Source organism: Rana temporaria, chromosome 5, assembly GCF_905171775.1.
Source record: "Rana temporaria chromosome 5, aRanTem1.1, whole genome shotgun sequence".
Classification (NCBI taxonomy): Eukaryota; Metazoa; Chordata; class Amphibia; order Anura; family Ranidae; genus Rana; species Rana temporaria.
Window position 1 is genome coordinate 65,891,941 of NC_053493.1, and position 24,263 is coordinate 65,916,203.

Sequence of the window (24,263 nt, forward strand, 5' to 3'; positions counted from 1 at the left end):
GCAAGTAAGCAATTGCGCTGTGTAACTATGGTTACACAGGCGCAATTGCTTCTTGAATCCAGCCCAATGAGTTCAGATGCTGTGGCCCAAGTTTCCAACGCTTCAGATGCCAATCGCTTCTAAACGCGACTAAACGCGGTAATCCGCATTTAGCAGCGTTTTGTTTATAGGAATTTTTGTTTTTGCCCATTTAAAAAAAATATTATATATTTTGGGGGTTTGTGAAAGGCTTCTAAATGCAAACGCAGCAAAACGCCGCTAAACGCGGCATGTAAATGCGGCAAAACTGACATTTTAAATGTGGGTTACTATCTGTCAAGTTAAATTGTCCAGGAGAGGTTGTAAAAACGTCCCGTGTACATGAAGCCTAAACGATAAAAGTGAGCTGGGAAACTGGTACACTTCAGCACTGCCTGGATGTAAATTGAATGTACTGAGCAGGAAGGCTGTGCAATGTACACCTCTCAAGGCATAGACCTCGCGTACACACGACCGAGGAACTCGTCGGAAAAGACACATCGTTTTCCTCGACGAGTTCCTTGTTAGGCTAGTCGAGGAACTCGACAAGCTTTCTTTGCGTACACACGGTCAAGACAAAATCTCCTCGTTCTCAAACGCGGTGACGTACAACACATACAGCGTAAAAAATGTGTTATCTCCATTACAAATGCTACCTTTACTCCTGTCTCATACTTTATTCTGAGCATGCGCGGGTTTCTTAGCCTACACACGCTCGAGTTTCTCGTCAAAAACCAGCCCGACGAGGAACACGACGAGGAAATTGAGACTCCCGTCGAGGAAAAAGAGAACTTGTTCTCTTTTTTTCTCGTCGAGTTCCTCAACAGTTTCCTCAATGAAAAACGTACACATGACCATTTTCCTCGGCAAAAAAGCTCTGCCACCAAGTTTCTTGATGGATTCTGTCGAGTTTCTCGGTCGTGTGTACGAGGCCTTAGTCTTAAATTTTGAATGAAGTGTAAGGAAAATTACAATGGTGTGGCCCAAGTTTAGTAATTATTGCGACTTAAATGTTTTTTGAACTGAAGATTTATTTCTGTTGTTTACCAAATGTATACAAAAGATTCCCAGAGCACCATGAGTTATCAAAGGAGAGAGAGGAGCAGAAACCCATTTCCTTAAAGTTTATCTCTGGCCAAAACTAGTTTTGATTAGAGTCAAGAAAGTTCAGAGCGATAGCTAAACCCAAATGTTGGAGGATTTTAAATTCGGACCAAATTTCATGGATTCGGGTATTATTTTAGTATTATTTGTGGTGGTTTAGAATCCAAATTGGCTTTGCAATGTTTCTGACCTTTATCTGTTTTTGCATTGCCTGTGTATCTTTAGCTTAACTGCCAGTGCTATCAGATCTTACCCCTCTATCTTGGTATTCTTGGTAAACATTTTCAAGTAAGTGTTTTTTGCCCCTCTCAACTTCTCAGACAAGGCTGCCAGGAACTACCAAAGCCATTTTGTGCATTTTTTCACAATTTGCTGCTCTGCAATACACATATCTTTGGAGCCTGGCTCAGACTCCTATTCACTTCAAAGGGACTTCTGTTTTGAAAATTCTGAATTTGGGAATTTTGAGAATTTGTTAAATGCTTGGCTAAACCACCACTTATCACACCTTTCAAAGGTTGACTAATTTCCAGTTAGAACCTCAGTCAGGTCATTGAACACACATATTGTGTCTTGTGAAGTTCATATTTGTATTGCGCCCTCTTTACATCTTTGGATTTTTACTACCCAGGTCACCCCATTATAATTCATAATTGCTTGTGTGCAGTACACATGGTCCTATTTACTGTATTTATTGGCATATAACACTCACTTTTTCACCCTGCAAATCGGTTGCAAATAGCGTGTGCATGTTATATGCTGATGCTGCAATTTGGGCTGCCTCGGAGAGAATGGGGAGGGGGCAGGATGAGCGCCGTCAGATTAAATACAGCGAGAATCTCCTTTTTACTCAGCGGCCTCTGTAATAGGAAGTCCCGTCTCCTGGGCCGGCATTGAACCAGTGTTCTGTCTATCATAGAAGCCGGTCCAGGAGGCGGGACTATATTAAAGAGGCCGCCAAGTAAACAGGGGATTCTCACTGTTTGTAATCTGATAGCGCTCATCCCGCCCCCCTCCCTGTCCCCTCTGAGTCAGCAGTTGGGCATTGATCAAGCTGCAATGACGGGCAATTGTAAAGCTACAGATGGGCATTGTCTAAGCTGAATGGATGGGCAATTGTTAGGCTACAGATGGGCATTGATCAAGCTGCGATGATGGGCAATTATAAGGCTACAGATGGGCATTGACTAAGCTGAATGTATGGGCAATTGTTAGGCTACAGATGGGCATTGATCAAGCTGCAATGATGGGCAATTATAAGGCTACAGATGGGCATTGATTAAGCTGAATTAATGGGCCATTGTTAGGCTATAGATGGGCATTGATCAAGCTGTAATGATGGGCAATTATAAGGCTACAGATGGGCATTGACTAAGCTGAATGGATGGGCAATTGTTAGGCTACAGATGGGCATTAATCAAGCTGCAATGATGGGCAATTATAAGGCTACAGATGGGCATTGATTAAGCTGAATTGATGGACAATTGTGAGACTGCAAATAGGCATTGATCAGGCTGCATTGATGGGCAATGGCGAGGCTGCAGATGGGCATTGTTTAGGCTGCATTGATGGGCACTGACCCTTTATTTTGCTTCAAAGTTCTTTATTTAACATTTTGAAGGTCCGTGTTATACGCCTGTGCGTGTTATATGCCGATAAATACAGTATTTCGTTTGTGTCATGACTTTAAAAAAATGTAGATATGTTTATAAGACTTAGCAATGTTCTCTACAAATGTGCATTATTCTCTGCTTTCTCCAGGATTTAGAAGCAAGTGAAGCTCAATTTTTTCCAATTAATGAAAGACAAAAGATGTACCAGGAGAAGAGCCCAGTCACGTGACTTTGGCAGATGTTGTACCCAGGTTCTCTTCGTCTTGTTACTCCAATCACAAAGTGTTCTCTGCGATGTTAGTATGCCATGTGGGACACTGTAGACTCCACACCGTGGCTTGCATTTTATGAATGGCCCGTAAAATGGCATAAACCGTGTAGTGTCCATCTGCTTTCACTATATAAAGGCATTTTAGAGAAAATGTCAGAGCCCTACCAGTTCTGCAAAAATCTGCTCGTTCTGCACTGCATTTAGACTAAACAATGGTCTAGTTTAGGATCCTCAGGACAGCTGTGTAATGTATATATGTTGAGGAATGATGTCTTCTCCACATCCTCCAAATTTATTTTCAGCAGTTTTCAGAATGATCAATTGTGCTGATGTAGTCTCCACTGCACAATGTCATATACTCCGCTCTGCGTTCTGTACTTTGAAAGTTTCCTTTTCTCTGTATGAAGTAGGAAAGCATGAATCCTCCTCATATTCTTCACCCAGGAGAGCTTATGTTCTACCACCAGGAGAGTGGCCAAGGGTGGAGATGAAACATTACAAGCAACATGAATCATGTTTTCCCCTGTAGCCCTGGCCAGCATCATACCAAAATAATATCCTGCTATTCTGAGTGTACACACAGAAGGAAAATGAGAATCCCACACAGAACGCTCCGCATTCCAAAAAACACCATTTCTTTTTCCCAAAAGCAAGAAAATACATTTCACAAATTATGAGAATTATTATAGAAAAACAAAATTGAAAGGTCTGCAGAAGGGGGTTGTATTTCTCTGCGATACAAGATTTTATTGTCGTAAATGACAATTTGCTAAGCATTGCATATATCTAAAATGAATAAAAGATTTCCAAAAGTATTGGGACGCCTGCTTTACATGCACATGAACTTTATTGGCATCCCAGTCTTATAGCTAGATTCACGTAGTTTGCCGCAACTTTAAGGCGGCGTAGCGTATAGTATTTACGATATGCCGCCTTAAGTCAGAGAGGCAAGTACTGTATTCTCAAAGTACTTGCCTCCTAACTTACGGCGGCTTAGTGTAAATGCAGCGGGCGCAAGCGCGCCTAATTCAAAATAGGCTGAGGGGGGCTTGTTTTATGATAATATGCTTTGACCTGACGTGATTGACGTTTTTTGGAACGGCGCATGTGCCGTCCGCCTACATTTCCCAGTGTGCATTGCGGCTAAGTACGCCGCACGGGGCTATTGATTTCGATGTGGACGTAAATGACGTAAATCCCTATTCACGAGCGACTTACGCAAACGACGTAAAGTTTTCGAATTTCGAAGCGGGAACGGCGGCCATACTTTAACATTACTATTCCAACTATTTGTTGGAATAACTTTAGGCCTGATAAAGCGTTACGTAAACGGCGTATCTGTACTGCGTCGGCCGGGCGTACGTTCGTGAATAGGCGTATCTAGTGATTTACATATTCTACGCCGACCGCAATGGAAGCGCCACCTAGCGGCCAGCCTAAATATTGCACCCTAAGATAGGACGGCGCAAGCCGTCGTATCTTAGATAGGTTTAAGTGTATCTCTGTTTGAGAATACACTTAAACTTAGGTCGGCGCAGATTCTGAGTTAGGTCGGCGTATCTACTGATACGCCGACCTAACTCTACCTGAATCTAGCTATTAGTTCGTAGGATTCAATATTGAGTTGGCCCATCCTTTGCAGCCATAACAGCTTCAATTATTCTGGGAAGGCTGTCCACAAGGTTTGGGCGTGTTTGGGAATGTTTGACCATTCTTCCAGAAATACATTTGTGAGGTCAGGCATTGATGTGGACGAGAAGACCTGGCTCGCAGTCTCCGCTCTAATACATCCCAAAGGTGTTCTATCGGGTTGAGGTCAGGACTCTGTGCAAGCCAGTCAAGTTCCTCCACCCCAAACTCGCTCATCCATGTCTTTATGGACTTTTCTTTGTGCACTGGTGTGCAGTCATTGTGGAACAGGAAGGGGCCATCCCCAAGCTGTTCCCACAAAGTTGGGAGCATGAAATTGTCCAAAATGTCTTGGTATGTTGAAGCCTTAAGAGTTCCCTTCACTGGAACTAAGGACCCAAGCCCAATCCCTGAAAAACAAGCCCACACCATAATCCCCCCTCCACCAAATGATTTGGACAAGTGCAAAAAGAAAGGTCTATAAAGACATGGATGAACAAGTTTGGGGTGGAGGAACTTAGCTTGCCTGGACAGAGTCCTTACCTCAACCTGATAAAACACCTACAGGATGGATTAGAGCGGAGACTGCGAGGCAGGCCTTCTCATCCAACATCAGTGCCTGACCTCATAAATGCACTTCTGGAAGAATGGTCAAACATTCCCATGGACACACTCCTAACCTTGTGGACAGCCTTCCCAGAAGAGTTGAAGCTGTTAAAGCTGCAAAGGGTGGGCCAACTCAATATTGAACCCTACGAACGAAGACTAGGGTGCCATTAAAGTTTGCGTAAAGGCAGGTGTCCCAATACTTTTGTATTAAAAAAAATCCAAAATGGTAGCAGGGCATTCTGGAATTCAAGAACCTGTTCCATAAGGATTTACATTGAGTTTAGACATCATCTGACAGCCGAATGATGACGGCCATATGTGCAAGCCCTGCCACTTTGTATCATGTGATCAGTTTAGTAAAAACTAATGCTAAAATATTTTACTGAAAAAAGTATACCATCTGCTTTATATAGCTTTTTAGCTATACGAGCCAAAAACAAGAAAAAGGAGGGTTTTTTTTTCTTGAATGTTATGCCGTGTACACATGACCGTTTTTCGGGTTGTAAAAAATGAAATTTGTAATGGTCTAGGGCAGTGATGGCGAACCTTTTTAAGTCCGAGTGCCCAAACTGCAACGCAAAATCAATGTATTCATTCCAAAGTGCCAACATATACAGAACTTGATGAGCGTGGGATATGATGTCTGGGGGTGAACATGGGACACATCAGAAATCATTGTGTATTCACTATGTAGTCTGTGTTTTGTACAAGAAGATCTAAAACTAGAACACATTTGACAAAAGTTAAATTTTTTGGAAGCTGTCCTAGCATTGTGCAATCACTATTCTAACTATACATTAATATTCAATACACTCAAGTTGCATGACAGGTGTACTTTAAATTACTAGTTGTTCAGTAGAAGCACTGGCTGGATGATAAACAAATCCTGTTACAGGGGGTGACATGCAACCAGCAACTCTACAGCTGCAGCAGAACTTCCCAGTCCCCCCATTCCCTGCTGGCACACATTATGCTCTCTTTGGTTAAGGCATGTTGAGATCTGTAGTTCTACTCCAGCTGAAGACATACTGGTTGCCCTGCATTGCTGTAGCAGAAGACTACTTCATAGACCTCAATGTCCAGGAAACATCCTTCTGAAAGTGAACATTCAAAGACAACTGTAGCAATGCTTTACCAATGGTTCACTCACAATGCCTGTGCAGTTCAATGCACGTCAAATTCAAACTCCAAGCAACATCTCTACACCTCTCTGTATAATGCCAGTGATTCTGGACTGTATGTCATGTGACTCTGGTATTATAAAAATACAGGGGGATGGCAGGGACAAAAACTATATGTATTTACATCTCACACTGTACTGCAGTGATCTCTGCAAAATCTAGCAGGCATTTCCAGCCAGATAAACCTGAATAGCCAACACAAAGCATGAGACATCTTCTGTAACACAGACAGCATATAACACAGACAGCATATAAACAACATTATTCTGACCATACAATTCCATATTTTGTGGCAATGTTGGGAACAAGAAGAAAAAAAGTCCCCAAGGAATAGATTCTATTTGAAGAGGCACAGAAACAGTGAACACAACTAAACACATTTATTCCCCACACAGCATGTACACTTACTTTAACGATTGCCACAGCACTCCAATGCATCTGCCGACTCAGTCAGTTCCCGGGCATAAGAACGGCCTGTGATTGGGCAGCTTCAGTAGGCACCATCACGGCCCCCATTGGCTCAATCCCCACCACGTGTTCTGCCTGCCATCCAACCCGGAGCAACCCTTCATCTCGTCCACGCCCCATCCTAGACACGGCCCCCCATTGGCTCAATCCCCACCACATGTTCCGCCTGCCATCCAACCCGGAGCAACCCTTCATCTCGTCCACGCCCATCCTAGACACATCATCCCTGGCTCCAGAGACTTATGGGAGATGTAGTTCTATGTGAAGGGGAGCTGTGGATGCGATATACCGAGTCAGTACAGGATTTTCTCACGTGCCCACAGAGAGGGCTCGACGTGCCGGCTGTGGCACGCGTGCCACAGGTTCGCCATCACTGGTCTAGGGCATCCAATGAAGAGCCGAGAAGCCATAGAGAGGATCGCGTCCACAAAAATCTGGGGCTCAGGTAAGTAAAACAGCGGGGTTGGGGGGACAAACACTGCAAGGTGTTTTTTCACCTTAATGCAAAGGGTGCATTAAAGTGAAAAAACACAAGGGTTTACAACTTATGTCCAGACCAAACGTTGGGCTCATCCCTACCCATAGTGCCTTCATCTTATGGATCATTCCATTCCAAATTAGGCAGGTTGAAAAAAAAGACATATGCCTCTGGAGTTCAACCAATAAAAAAAAAAAAAAATTGATAACCTGCATCCACAGAACCCTAAATCCACGGTTGATTCAGAGGATCCTACAATTTACAAAAAGGATATTAGGGAACTGAAGAAAGTGCAGAGAAGAGGAACCAAACTAATAAGAGGCATGGAGGAGCTCATCTATAAGGATTGATTAGAGGAACTGAATTTATTCTCTCTTTAGAAGAGGAGAATAAGGGGGGATATGATCAACATGTACAAATATATAAAGGGTCCATATAGTGAACTTGGTGTTGAGTTATTCACTTTGAGACCATCACAGAGGACAAGGGGACACTCTTTACATCTGGAGGAAAATAGATTTAATCTCCAAATATGGAAAGGTTTCCTCAGAGTAACATGTAGAATAGATTCTCTCAAGAGCTGGTTCTGGCTAGATCCGTACATTGTTTTAAAAAAGACCTGAATTATTTGCACATAATATAACTGGATACTAATATTTATGAGTGAAGTCGATCCAGGGAATATCTGATTGCCTCTTGGGGGATCAGGTAGAATTTTTTTCCCCTGCTGGAGCAAACTGGATAATGCTTTATTGTTTTTTTTGCCTTCCTCTGGATCAACTGTGGGTATAGTATTGTGTATATAGAATTGTATACCGTATTTTCCAGCGTATAAGATGATCTTTCACATCTAAATTTTACATCCAAAAACTCGGGGTCTTCTCATACTCTGGGTGAAGCAGCCACCAGATTGATGTCAGCGCCGCCGTGTGCTCAGTAATACTGTATGCAAATCCCGCTGGGCGATGCAGCCTGTTGATGAATACAGAGCCTGCTAAGCCTGCTCGGATTGGAGCCAACCTCTGCCAATCCGAGCAGGCTACATTACAGTGAGTTAGATCGGCGTGGGCTGATGATGTCACAGCCTCTGCCAATTCGAATACATCGCTCGCCGTGATTGGCTCAGCGCGCATGGCTCCAACTTCAATTGAGAAGAAGGAAATCTAGGCAATATGAAGCCTCACAAGGGGGGTCATCCTATACAGTGAGTATAGGCAAAAACGTAGGAAATACAGTAGCATTAGGGGGGTCGTCTTATACAACGGAAAATAAGGTAATTTTTGTCCCTTCTTTTGGTTGAAACAGATGGACTTGTGTCCTTTTTCAACCAGACTAACTATGTAACTAATATATATGTAACAATATTGATATTTCAATTTTGGGTGAATGGGAGCAGGTTGAATCATCTCTTGGGTTCTTATATCACTCAGGAATTATGATAAAATATTTACCTAGCTTTCCCAACCGATACCGGTATTAGAGGGTCCTCCCTGTTAGATTTTAACATTGTGCTTTTTTATGTAACTAAAATTTCAGTGATAGGTGGAATGACCCTTTCAACTAAAAGGCTGTTCAATTATTGAGATGCTGTGAGTTCTCTAATATGCCGGGGTGATGCAGGACAGAAGAATTATGACTGTAATATAAAGCAACTGCTTACTGTAAGTCAGTGATGCACTAGCTTGCCTGAAACACGGCCGATATGCCAGAAACATTGCATTCTGTCATTTGTTCCTCTTTGTCCGTTACATCAGTAAGGCACAAAACACACGGCTTGTAAGCATTTTTCTATTAAATGGGACACAATAGATTTGTCACATCTGCTGTGTTTCTCCTAATTAATGATGCTAAGGTGAGTATGGAAGTGTCATTTAAAAGACAGAAAATGACAGATGTGACAAATTCAATGTGTTCTGCTTCGTTTATTAAAATGATAATTTTCTTTATTAATTACTTTACACATTCAATGAACATGCAATCAAAATGTAATGCTTTTAAATTTTTAATTATTGTTTAATTAGTTCAAAGAACTGCATTTGTTTTTCTTTTTTTCTTTAAAGCGGAATTTCACCTAAAAAGGGAAGTTCCGCTTTTCCACCTCCTCCTTTCCACTTCCTCCCTCCTCCTCTAACACTCTTCAAAACTGTTATATTTTTGGGGGTCCTAGTTTTGACAGGTACCTACTCCCACTTCCTCTTCCTAGGCGATGGGGGTGGGAGTTCGCCCCCCACCCTTGCCCGCAACCTCCTGAGACACATCACAGGTGGTTGTAAGTCCATTCACAAAGCGCCGGCTGCAAAGCCACAGGAAGTCACAGCTGGCTTCGCACAAGCAAGATGGCAGCGCCAGGAACCGAAAGGCAATCGAAGAACCGGCCCGGGTAAGGACAGCCCTGGATCCCTGGACTGGTGTGCGTTACCTAAAAGTCAGCAGCTACAGTATTTGTATTTTTTTTTTTTAATGACTTTAGCTTCTGTAGAATACAAGGTCGGAAAACATCTTAAAGTGGAGTTCCCCCCTTAATGGAACTTCTTCTTTAAGTGCAGATGCCCCTCTGCCCCTCTGACAGATGAAGGCATCCAGCTCCTACTCCCTCCGGGGACACCACGGTGCCAGAAGGAAGATCACCTCTCCCCCTCAATCCCTGCAATCTTATGGGACATGTCACAGGTCCCAGAAGAATCACTAGCCATTCAGAGCACGCAGTGTGGCTCGTGCATGCGCAGTGCGTGAAGCCACAGCTGGGAACCCACAGTAAGAATGCCAGTGCCTCGGAGAGGAGGGGGAGAGGAATGAGGCTTTGTGAGCCCACATCGCTAGACCATGGGACAGGTGAGTGTCTGATTATTAAGGGTCAGCAGCTACACTTTTTGTAGCTGCTGACTTTTCATTTTTTTTCTTTTCGGTGGAACTCCGCTTTAACTTGGTATGCTACTTTCAACAACAGAATGCAAATGGTGGTCAAATACCATATGTTAGTGGTCATTCTCCCTGTCCACTTAGGGATCATTTAGACTTGTAGTTGGGGGTATTAAATACACAGGACTGAAACAAGTTTTTAGCTGCAAAGGCAGAGGAGGGGGGTGTTCACATTTTTGTGGTGGCAATGCTTTGCTTTGTGCCCATGGTAAAAATGATCATTCCTGGCACATTCAGCCAGCACTACTGCCATGCTACCCATTCTGTGCAAATCAGTTGACAAGAGCTGTGCATATCTCAGGACTGAGAGGACAGAATAACAATTATTTGACTATAGTAAAGTAAATCAGTTCTTATATAGATATTTCATCTATGTATTTAGCTGTTTGCCTGGAATTTGACTTTGAGGTCTTCAACACAAGGATGGAAAGCATGTACTGTGTACTTACAATTCACCCACTCTAGGTTTGTACACAAGGATCCAGGATGGATTTGAGTGGCGCTCTGTGCTGGTGCTTGCCAATCAGAATCACTCTAATCTGAGGTAAGTACAGCAGGGACTGGGGTGGGTGGTGACTGTAGGGTGTTAATTCATCTTTTAATTTTTTCTGGTGGTGGGGGTTTGGCAATTACCAGAAAATGGATTATAAAATCAAACACAAAGTGAATTATTTTGTCTTTTTGTGATGTCCAATAATATCATGCTGTGAACATTTTGGAAGCTTTTAATTTTAGTCCACCTAGGAGTCTAATTAGATTCTACTTGGTGATACAAAAAATATGCAAAGCTGTTTTGCTTTGGTTTTTTTTTTTTTTTTTCTTAAATTCTCAGTTATTCTCAATGATTAAAAAAAATCTTTCATTTTCCTCCAAAACAACATTTAATTAACTCTTGGTTTAAATAATAGCAAGAGATCTGCCATCTGTAACGTGCTAATGTGATAATTATCAGCTGGGATAGTTGCTTGCCAAGTGTGAAATATTGCAAAAATATATATGTAATCTTCACTTGGCTCTCTTAGAAAACTAATGAAGTAGTTGCTGATTACAATTAGATATGTTTATGTCAGCATAACATGGTTCATTTCTCTCCCACTAAGAGGAAAGCAAAGTCCTACAAAGGGAATAACCAAGAAACCATTCTGGTAATATCAAACACACCTTTCTATCATTTCAACTGCTGGAAATATTCCCAGATTCCTTCCATAGAAATCTTTTTGTTTTGTGTCGACATTTATCATTAAGAGGATTTTCTAACCTAACTTATGAACATTAAGGTGTTACTAAATGTTTGGCGTTTTTCACCTTAATTTGGTCTCCTGCAGCTAAGAGACCAAAGGAGGATATTTTAAATGTAATGTGAGTTTGGAATTCCTTAAACATCCCCCTGCCCTGGCCCAAAGAAAAGGTTTATTATCACTTTAACCACTTGCTGTCCTGGGTAATTTTTACATACCTGTTAACCACTTGCCACCTGCCAACAATACATTTACTACTAGTGGGCAGCAAAACCAGGCGTGGCAACGTAATGGTATGTCGTGATCCACTTCCTGGTTTTCGGGCATGCATGCCTGTGTCCACTGCTGGTCTGTGCTGCGATTGGACACAGCATGAGTTTGTCAGCAGATTACAATGATTTTGGCTGTATACCTGCTGATCCACTGTGGCCAATCACAGCATAGAGTTCTGTGTTTTCAAACACATAGTACCAAGAACACCGAACACAGAACAGTTAGCAGGCCATTTCTTCTAAATCAAAAAGATCGCCAGATCCTGTTAGTAAAAGCAGCACAAATATGCCGTTGTTCTGTCAGAATCGGTGACCCGTCAGATTAGGTAACAGAAGTGACGTTCTGCCAGAACACCACGGCGGCCATCTTAGTACACACCTCTCTCGCCCGCAGTCAGCCTGCAATCAGAAGGCGCCAGCGGATATCTTCTTACACCCAGCCAAGTCTTGAATTTCAGATTTATTTTATCAGTAAACTGAGCTTATACTGTATTTTAAAAGCAGCGGTGTTCTGTCAAACTAGCAAACCTGTCAGATCAGCAGGCTTGTTGCTGCTTTTCAAATTTAACATCAAAACAGTCTCACAGATTTTAAAATACTGTATTTCACTATATGGGCTGGGTGTAACAAGATATCCGCTGCCGCCTTCTGACTGCAGGCTTCCTGCGGCCAAGTGCAGGGTGTACCAAGATGGGCATTGCGATGTTCTGACGAAATGTCACTTCCGTTACCGAATCTGACGGGTCGCCGATTCTGACGGAACACTGGCATATTTGTCTTGGGAAAACATAGTGGCTGCGCCCCTGTCTCTGCCAGCTTACCTGGCAGCTGCCAGTGTGTTGGATGTTGACGCTGATTCCCTCTGTCTTCTCTCCATCCACTAACTTTCAGGAATGTGCAAGTGACACTGTTCTATCAGAATAGCGCTACCCATCATTTTGTCTAACGGAAGTGACGTGCCGACCAAAAAATACTTACTGCGCATGCACTACGCGTTCCAACATGTGTTCCACAGCACAAAGCGTTCCAAACACTTCATGATCTGATGGGTAGCGGTAATCTGATAGAACAGTGGCAGCAGACATCTTACTTCACCCAGCTACGCCTTTAATTCCAGAGTAATTTTAGAAATTAAGTGTTTGTAAATAAATATAGTATGCTGACGTCTGTGATGCTGTTTTCATGTTACATTTTGTAACAAGCTGGACGCCAGCAGTAGGAAGGTTGGTACACCGCTCACTGCTCAGTGGTAAACCTTAAGTCCCCTTTCACACTTATACGCCTTGTCACACGATTTTGGACTGCAAAATCGCATGACAAGTCATTCCCCATGATTTTCAATGACTTCCATTCATATTGGCACAACTTTAAGTCGTGCCGACTTCAAAGTAGTCCCTGCACTACTTTGGTCCAAGTTCCATGCGAGTTGATGTCCATAGACCTCAATGTTAAACCCTCAAGTAGCATGTAAATCGTACCTGAATAATATAGACACCATTTCAGAACAATTTCAGTACGACTTTGTAAGCACAAGCTGTAAGCACAAGCAGCTTTCTGACCCTTGTCCCACCCAATCCTTTCAACATAGTAGCCCCTCCCAAGCACATTTTTCCACCACACATTCACTTCATGGTTGTTCCCTCAGGAACAATGTGCTCCAAACAGTCCTTGTCCTCCGTTTCTCCTCCTCTTCTTCCTCATGCACTGCTACTGCTGAAGCAGCAATGACAACTGCTGTGGCAATATATTGAGTAGCAAACATTTTCTGTCACAACACACCACACCACAACAACCAGGAAGCAAACAGGAAACAACTATGGCGGGAAAAGGAATTACCTCACGCCATGTATGTTTTCATTGGTTAATGCCAAAGTTGTGGCAAAGTAGTACTGAGCCAAAATCGCGCAAAATTACGGTAAAATCGTGGCAAAATGGCAAAATAGGGGCCGCGAAATCGCGGCAAAGTTGCATGACTTTAAAGTCGCACAAATGTGAACGTCACCTCCGTTACACAATGGGTAGCGGTAATCTGATAGAACAACACCTCAAACTCCCTCACGTGATGTCTATTCCTTCCTGTGGTTCATTTGGATCCTTTCTTTTGCCTTAGTGATCCCACAATAGCACAAATACTTTTGTAGTTTGATGCAAGACTGAAGTGAATTCCCTTTTTTAAAAACATACCACTGAGTGCATAATGGCATACATGATTGATGCTAACATAGATCTTGAAATACAAACAGCCTTCTTAAGAAGATGTTTAGAAACCATAAAAAGTTAACTATAAAATTCCTGAATAGGAAACGGGACATCTCTTCATTAAACTCCCATATATCAAATAAAATACACCCCAGGCAGGGGGCTGAGATAAAAGCTAGTTCCAGCTGAACACCTACATACACCCAGATTCTTGTAAAAATGGAACAAGTGTATAAATAGGGGCATGACTGTAATGTGATTAATAGTTGAAGAGAAGGAGAAACAACTACAGGAAATTCACAGTGAACTAGAAAATAGTGCCAAACAACTAGAGCCCTATAAGGAAGATAAAGTTTATTTATAGAATTTGTGAAATGTAATGAATTCCTTAAAAAATAAATAGAGAGAATACAAAAGAACGTTAAAAACACTAAACAGGAAAATCTACTTGACGGGGAAAGGGGTGATGTTTTTGACCCCTGTAAACAACATAGAAGGAGAAGCGGATTAAGAGGGTTTAGGCCCAGACAACGTACAACCAATAAAATAACAGACTCCTTCTCAGCAAAAGACTTAGAAAGTGGGGTTAAAACGGTAAATTTTTTAGAGGAGACAGAGGGGAGGGAAATGGAACTGAACCCCAAACACATGTTAACTAGGGATGAGCCCGATGTTCGAGTCAAAAGGAATGGCATGCCCCCCCTCAGTCCATTACCAGGCCCTTTGGGTCTGGTATGAATATTAAGGGGAACCCCACACCAAAATAGAAAAAAATGCATGGGGGTCCCCCCCAAAATCCATACCAGGCCCTTCATGTCGGGTATGGATATTAAGGGGAACCCTGCGCCATTTTTTTAAAATGGCGTAGGGGTCCCCTAAAATCCATACCAGGCCCTTCAGGTCAGGTGACATCAGAAGGGGGCAGGGTCACCTGTTTACGTCACTGGGTGGCCCTCAGCTATAGAACAGCTGTCATCGCAAAGAGGATTCAGTCAGCGGGAGCCTCCCATGGAGGTGGAGTTGTTGCGTTTTTTTTTTTTCTCGGTCCATCTGCGCTGTGATTGGAGATGAATTGACATCAGGGGACGTGTTTTTTTTTTTTTTTTAATAAAGGACTTAAATAAAGGTCCCAAATTTAAAATGGTAAAAATCTGCGCTTAGGTAAGTTACTTATAGGTTGCAGCCCCCCCAAAGGAGCTCTCTTGTCCCCCCTCTTTTCCTGCGAACTGTCAGGTTGCGTGCTCGGATAAGGGATCAGATATGGATTTTGGGGGAACCCCTACGCCCTTTTTAAGAAATTTTGGCGCAAGGTTCCCCTTAAAATCTATACCAGACCTTCAAGGAACCCATGCCGTTTTTTTCAATGATTTTTATCTGTATTGCCGGAATCCGACAATACATTACAGCCGCAAGCAGTTTTAAAGCGGGGGTTCACCCAAAAATAAACTTTCTTACATTAGCTACATCCCTCCAGCAAACTGCTAACATCTGCAGTATGCTGTTTTTTTGGGGGTTTTTTTTTGTACTTATTGTTATACGAGCCCTTGTTATCCGGCTCCGAGCGGGGGATTACTTCCGGGTATAGGCGTTCCTAAGCGAAGAGGAGTTGATTGATGGGCTGCTAAAGCGCGTCACGCCCTCCGAAAATACCCGAAGTCACACTCGGGTGTTTTACGGCGCCTGCGCAGTCAGCTCTACACGGCAGGCGCAGGCGCCGTAAACACCCGAGTGTCACTTCGGTTTTTTTCGGAAAGCGTGACGCGCCTTAGCAGCCGTCAATCAACTCCTCTTCGCTTAGAAACGCCCATTCCCCGCAGGATTCCACGCTCTGAGCCGGATAACAAGGGCTCATATAACGATAAGTACAAAAAAAAAAAACAGCATACTGCAGATGTTAGCAGTATGCTAGAGCTAATGTCAAAAAGTGGATTTTTGGGTGAACCTCCGCTTTAAACTACTTTTTGCATTGATACATGTCTCATAGGGCAGGACCCGGATCCCCATGCCATTTTTTTCAATGATTTGTATCCATATTGCCAGGATCTGACAATACATTACAGCCAAGAGCAGTTTTAAATTAGATTTTTTCCTTTAGAAATTTAATTTTGCTGTGGTATTGTTCTAAACACAGGAAAGATGTGCTACTTTACAGGCATACTAAGGACACCAACAGGCACAATATTTAAAGGAATATTACATTTTTATTGTTTCACTTTAAACATTATTAAAATCACTGCTCCTGAAAAAAGTTTTATTTTTTTTGCATTGATACATGTCACCTGGGGCAGGACCCGGATCCCCATGCACTTTTTATGGCAATAACTTGCATATAAGCCTTTATTTGCAAGTCCATGGCAGTCAGACTGAATGGAAAACTTGACTCCTTGGACCACATGTCCCAAGATGCTTTGCTCCACTCTTAGATCTCCACCACTCTGCCTTCAGGATGTGATGACATAGAGTCTGAGCACTAGGAGAGAACAGCATCAATGTATCAATGCTGCAGAGTGTCTCCTGATAATGCAGGCAATATTAGTTAGCTCCTGGCTACACATAAATAAATGCAACAATGTCACACTTAAGAAACCCAAAGGTCTGAATGGGCCCTTAATGTTGGCACTGTGATGCATCAGGGCAAATGTTTTTCTTTCTTCAGAGCCATGAGTTCATATCACCAGTTCCGAAGTGGCTACAGCATTTCTGGTTTTGGATAGTGGTAGAAAAATGGAAAACCCACAAACACCACGTAATGTTTATAGAATATCTATGGTCAAAATGTAAACTCATATATTCATTTCCACATTGTATTTAAATTATTTCTAGCCTGCGCCTATTAATCTGAGTGATCTTAAAGTTTGTAAACTAACTTTTAACTAACTGTGAAGTTCACCACACATTTACTTCCATGAATTATAGTCACTATGTCCTGTGATTATGTCACACATTTCAACAGCCTGCCTTCTGAACTACAGAGGTCCTGAGGGATGGAGTGAAGACTATTTTGTTCTCTTGAGTTCTTGAACTTGGATGTTGACTTAAGCCGCGTACACACGATCAGTCCATCCGATGAGAACGGTCTGATGGATCGTTGTCATCGGTTAACCGATAAAACTGACTGATGGTCCGTCACGCCCACACACCATCGATTAAATAACCGATCGTGTCAGAACGCGGTGACGTAAAACACAACGACGTGCTGAGAAAAAACGAAGTTCAATGCTTCCAAGAATGCGTCAACTTGATTCTGAGCATGCGTGGATTTTTAACCGATGGTTGAGCCTACTAACGATCGGTTTTGACCTATCGGTTAGGAATCCATCGGTTACATTTAAAGCAAGTTTTATTTTTTTTAACCGATGGTTAAATAACCTATGGGGCCCACACGCGATGAAAACGGTCCATCAGACTGTTGTCCTCTGTTTAACCTATCGTGTGTATGAGGCCTTACAGTCTTAGGGCCAGATCCTCAAAAGGGATACGCCGGCGTATCTACTGATACGCCGTCGTATCCCTGTTTCTATCTTTGGAACTGATCCACAGAATCAGTTTCCAAAAGATAGACAGAAGATCCGACATGTGTAAGGGACTTACACTGCCGGATCTTAGGATGCAGTACTGCATCCGCCGCTGGGGGCATTTCGCGTCGAAATGCCGCTTCGGGTATGCAAATTAGCACTTACGGAGATCCACAAAGCTTTTACGCTTCGTTTTTTCTCCGTAAGTATTAAGTTGCATGTGTAAAATTAGGGCTGCTTTTACAAAGTGTAAACTGTTTACACCTTGTAAAAGTAGACCCTTCTTACCCGCGACGCTGTTATTTTTTTTTTTTAATTTTTTTTTTCCCGCCATATCTTTTTTTTTCTCGACGCAACTTTTTTGACCCGGCGCGATTCACGAAGCTCGGCGTAACGTAATTTCCCGCTATGCACGTCGGGAAAATGACGTCACGAGCATGCGCAGTACGTCCGGCGCGGGAGCGCGCCTAATTTAAATGGGACTCGCCCCCATTTAAATAGGAACGCCTTCCCCCCGGACGGATTTAAGTTACACAGCCGAAAATTTCCAGGTAAGTGCTTTGTGGATCGGGCACTTAGGTAGAAATTTTGCGGCAGTGTAACTTAAATCAGAATATTTAAGTTACGGCGGCTCTTTGTGGATCTGGCCCAAAGTGCTTGAAGGCTGTAGTCCTACCAACAGGATCATATTTCTGTGCTTGCGGCTGGTCTACCTCCATTGACTGCATACTGACACCCTAGATGACAGGAAATAATCCTTTGCATACAAAATGAAGTTTGTAAGCACACATTGGATCTCATTGACATTTACCATATAATATAAGACCTGCAGTTTTGGCAACTTCAAATTGGCTTAAGGCACACATTATTATATGTGACGACACGGACGTCTACTTAGATTAAGCCCAGAAAAAAAACACACAGCTTAATAAACTGTGAAAATGTTAATATTTGTGTACTCAATGGATGGAGAGCACTCTCAATATATGCAAAATAATACAAAACTTGAGTGGTTTTGAGATGTTGCCAGAGCAGTGATTACAAGAACACAGTAAATCAAGTACCATTTAATGAGGTTGTTACGATACAAGTTTAAATTGGTTTCTGTGATCAAGTAAAGCCGCGTGTTAAATCAAGACAATACGTTTCTTCAGCTTTCATTCATAAGTGTCATAAATTATGTGAGTTAGCAAAAGGAAACAGAAACTATTGTAATGAACATTTTCATGCTTGGCTGTTGTTAAGAAATATGTGAAAACCACACAATATATTTAGAGAAGGAGTGGGGAGGACAGCTAAATGGGAATGTATAGTCTTTTTCAGTGATGATTAAAAACATTGTTCCTGCAATAAAAGACACTGAATACTTACCTCTGTAGCAGGTGGCAACAAGTCCAAAATCCACTGTCTTTAAGGGGTATGGCCTCCACAATGACTTTAGCAAACATGTGTCCCCTGTTGCACTCAAGGCCCCTTTCACATTGAGGCGTTTTTCATGCGGTACAGCGCTAAAAATAGCGCTGCTATACTGCATGAAAAACCTGCCCTGTAGTGATTAATGTGAAAGCCCGAAGGCTTTCACATTGAAGCGGTGCGCTAGCAGGAGCGCTCCAAAAGTCCTGCTAGCTGCATCTTTACTGCGGTATAGGAGTGGTGTGTTCACCGCTCCTATACCGCGCCTTCCCATTGAAATCAATGGGAAAGCGCGGTAATACCGCAGTAATACCGCCCGCAACGTGGGCCGTGTTAACCCTTTTTCGGCCGCTAGCGGGGGTTATAACCTCACCGCTAGCGCCCAAATATCGCGGTAAATACGACGGTATAGCCGCGGCTATACCGTCACCGCAGGTGCACGCCTCAATGTTAAAGCAGCCTAAGTGATCTAGGGCTTGGCAAGAGAAACCACAGGGTGTGATGGGGAACAAGGGCAATAAACATTAAGAGAATTGTTGAATGCTGAAGACTTTGCTGTACCTCTTGAAGACAGGGGAGTTCGAACTCACTGATCTTAGAAGTATTCACCATCTTCTACTAAGGGAGCAATGTTTTCCTTTCTTTTTTAAATCTAAAATGAAAATGTAAAAAGATCAACTTGATGTAAATAATAATAACAATATAGGGTAATGCTGCACCATCCTCCACCTCCTCAGCAGCCAACAGGAAGAAAGCTAAAGCCAAGCAAGACCATATACTTATATGCAGAGTGCTGATAATCCTTTGAGACAGCAGCTATATAATGGTTACACTGAGGTCCAAATAGACACTGTGCAGTAGCAGGAGCATAGATGCTTTTTATTAAACTGCCCAGGAAAGTTCATTCTCTTGGCACTGAGGGAATTAGAGAGAGAGAGAGCATCTCTGACTGAAAATTCACCTGCCAGCAGGAGACCCTACCAGTGGAGATCCAAGTCTGAGACTGATAGTGAGGGCACCCGGGGGCATCTCAGCAATGCCCACATCACAGCACCTGTAGTGTCCACTCACCCTCTGCTTTCCACCACTCACCACCAGAGGCTTTCAGGGAGAGTTTGGGGCCCCCTTCCAGGGCCGATCCTAGGGTCACAGACGCCTGGGTGCAGAAATATTTCTGGCGCCCTCACATGGGCGTGGTCATCTTACTAACTCCTCCCCTTCACACATGTTTCTATGGCTACGACTCAAACACAGAGATGCTCCCCTAAGAAGTCTTCATTAGTGTGCCCCATCAGAGTCCCCCCCAGCAGGTGTCCCCCATCAGAGCCCCCATCAGTAGGTGTCCCCCATCAGTACTTGTCCAATAGATCCCTGTAGCTCGGGCGCACAGGGAGCAGAAGCATATTACAGGGGGCGGGGCATACATGGCATCTTTGGTTACTTGGAGGGTGGCACTCAGAGAGCATTTCTGGGAGTGCACGGGATAATTGGCAGCAGCTACGGCCAACCCAGAAGCCTCTCATCACACCACCTATGGGAGAAGAGCTGACACACGCAGAGGGGGCGGGGCAGACAGGAGACTGCTCCATGCACACCAGACAGAATGAATTAGTGGAGCCTAGTGCCGGAACGTGTTCCGGTACTAGGCTCCGCTGTGGTACCCAGCCCGGATTCCGGGGACAGCCGGAGGTATGCGCTCTTATCAGTTGCCAGCGGAGAGAGCAAGCGGGATGGGGGACCGCTGCACCCGCTACATGCACTCTGCCTCTGGACACAGACAAGGAGGAGGGAGGGGAGCACTTGGAGCTTCGGTGCCCCCACCTCTGCGGCGCCTGGGTGCGGAGCACCCCGTGCACCCTGCCTAGGATTGGCCCTGCCCCCTTCTACAGCGAGAGGTCACTGCAGATTCCTGAGGACTGATGAGAGGACTATTCGCCCACTGCTGATACTGCTAGCAGGAACTGAGCCACTGAGAGCAGAACACCAAGTGTACCCAATCCATTTCGCACCTATACTGCACTCTATACCGCACTCTATACCACACATATTACAAACCCGGATTGCACCTATTCCAACCCTATACCGCATTTGCTGCATCTGAACCACATCTATTTTGAACCTGTGCTTAGACTATACCAAACCTTTACTGTACATAAACTGCATGCAGGTGTACTGGGACTCTTAAGTGCCCCAACACTCTTAAAGGTCCCCAACAATAGCTACCAGAAGAACATCTCAAAGGACTGTGCCTCCTGTAATTATTTTGCAAGCCCCCATTGGTTCTTTTGCACCCCCTGCTACCATCCTCCTTTTCTTTTGGACAGTGCATACCTAGTTGGTCTTGCATCGCCATCATGCACTTTGGCAGTATAGTTCCAGCACTCGGATAATTAAACTTGACTACTGTTTACTGCTGCACTTGCAGTAACCTTGCTACTGTTTATGCTGATCTTTATGCTGATCTGGACTCTTAATGTCATCTTATGCCTAGTCCTTTATGTTAATCACTTTGAATGCTAAATTGTGTTATTACTATTGTTAATCCATTATATGCTTGCCTCATTTCCAACCATATTGGGTGACAATATTATTAGGCTTGCCTTTAATGCCTGGTTTGGGCCCTGTATTCTTTGCTATAGCACTACTATTAGGTGCTAAGTTTTACGTTCAGTGATTTCCTGTGATATTTTATGTTTGACACCTGGTGTGTCAGAAGGGCTGAGGTTCTTAAGAAAGTCGAGGCAAAGAACAGAGGGCCCATTCTATTCAGCAGCTCCTACGGGTATAGCGCTACATATGAATTAACAAAAGAGACAGCGCAGCAGTACTCATCTACTAAGGCCTTGTACACACGACCGAACATGTCCGCTGAAACTGGTCCGTGTGTAGGGCCTAGCAGACAGTTTTCCGGGCCTAGCGGACAGGTTTCCAGCGGACAAAAGTTTCTTAGCATGCTAAGAAACTTGTCCGGTGGAAACCTGTCCATCGGACATGTCCGATGGTTAGTACACCTAACCATCGGACCGAAATCCCCCTGCATGCGTCGAAGGGATTCGACGCATACGTGGAAGCATTGAACTTCCTGGTTCGCGCACGTCACCGCGTCATCGTCACCGCCACGTCGCCGCCACGTCACCGCGTTTTCTGTCTGCGGGGAATTTGGTCTGATGGTGTGTACACACATCAGATCAAATACTCCCAGCAGACAAGTCCGATGAAAACGGTCCGCGGACCATTTTCATCGGACATGTCTGATTGTGTGTACAGGGCCTTACAAGCAGACTTCGCTCTCGCAGAAATCCTATACTAAGTCCTCCAATGGCCACTCCTGTAGGTTGGTCGGAAGTTTATGAAATATAGGTTGCAATGTGTCTGGAATGATTTTGATTCAGGCTTCTTGGTCACCTCTCTCTAGTGGTCCACACGCCTTTCTCTTCCATGGTGGTCCACTTCCTTCCCTGATGGTCCATTGGTCCATGTGGGTCTTGCAGAGGGTAGAGCGGAAGGTGGGCCACAATATCTGTGCAACCTATTTTTTTTATACTCTTCCATCCAACTGCAGAAGTGACCATTGCAAGTCCAACTGCATTCAGGAAGACATTCGTCAAGAATCAGAGTGGTGAGCTGCAATGTTGCTGCCCAATTTGTGTTTTCTTTTGATTACACCTCTTTGGGAATACTAATAACTATGGCAGCACTTTCTTAAATGTGAATCTAAACATTTTCGCTGTTCATTGTTTGAGAAACTGTGAATATTCCTTTGCCATGGTGGAATACAAATATTTTTCTTTAATCAATTTACCCAATGGCCAGTAGGGATGAGCCGAACACCCCCCCGTTTGGTTCGTACCAGAACCTTCGAGCTGACCGACCGTTCGCGCAAACTTTTAGAACCCCATTGACGTCTATGAGACTCGAACGTTCGAAATCAAAAGTGCTAATTTTAAAGCCTAATATGCAAGTTATTGTCGTAAAACGTCTTTGAGAACCCGGGTCTTGCCCCAGGGGACATGTATCAATGGAAAAAAGTGTTAAAAACGGTCATTTTTCTGGAGCAGTGATTTTAATGATGCTTAAAGTGAAAAAAAAAATGAAAAATTCCTTTAAATATCATACCTGCTGGGTGTTAGAACTGTCCATGCGCAAAATGAGATTACTATAAGAAAAAAGTAATTTAAAACTGCTTGCGGCTTTAATGTAAAGTCTGGTCCCTGCAATATGGATGAAAATCATTGAGAAAAATAGCACAGACACAGACAGTACACACACCACGTAGCTTTAGGTGCACACTGCAGAGGACACAGGCAGTACACACACCACATAGCTTTAGGTGCACACTGCAGAGGACACAGGCAGTACACACACCACGTAGCTTTGGGGCATCCTCAAACGGAAGGAAGGTGGAGGAGCACAAGGTCTCTAACATCCACCAGCTCCGTGATGTCATCATGGAGGAGTGGAAGAGGATCCCAGTGGCAACCTGTGAAGCTCTGGTAAACTTCATGCCCAAAAGGGTTAAAGCAGTGCTGCAAAATAATAGTGGCCACCCACAATATTGACACTTTGAGCTCAATTCGGACATTTTCACTTAGGGGTGTACTCATATTTGTTGCCAGCGATTTAGAAATTAATGGCTGTGTGTTGAGTTAGTTTGAGGAGACAACAAATTGAAACTGTTATATGTAATTTCTTCAGTGTTGTCACATGAAAAGATATAATAAAGTTTTTACAAAAATGTGAGAGGTGTACTGACTTTTGTGAGATACTGTAGATTGCTGTGTGATAGCCCGTTGCCTGAGTGTCTCCTCAGCCTTACTGATGAAATCCTTTCCAAAGAAATTGCTTAACCCAATATACGTCACGAAAGAGAATTTTCCCAGCATTTATTTTAATTAACAGCTGTGGTCTACGTATTGTGAAATACACAATGCATAAATTAACGTTCATACACATACTGTACTTTATTACATGTTCACGTTCTATGGCTAGTGTATTATGGTTTCTTAAGCCCTGTATCTGGCTTTTTTCTTAATCTTGATGCATATATGCATTGTTCCTTTTTTTCTGAGTTTCAACAACACGTCCATACCTTAACATGACTTACCCCTCCTTTATGCGGGGTAAAGTTACGCCGGTCGTACGCCTTACGTAAACAGCGTATATTAATACGCCGGGTGCAAGGATATTCATGAATCGACGTATTTAGCTAATTTGCATATTCAACGCGGAAATATACGGAAGCGCCCCCTAGCGGCCAGCGTAAATATGCACCCAAGATACGACGGCGTAGAAGACTTACGCCGCTCGTATTTTGGCAACAGTGAGGCGTATCTGAT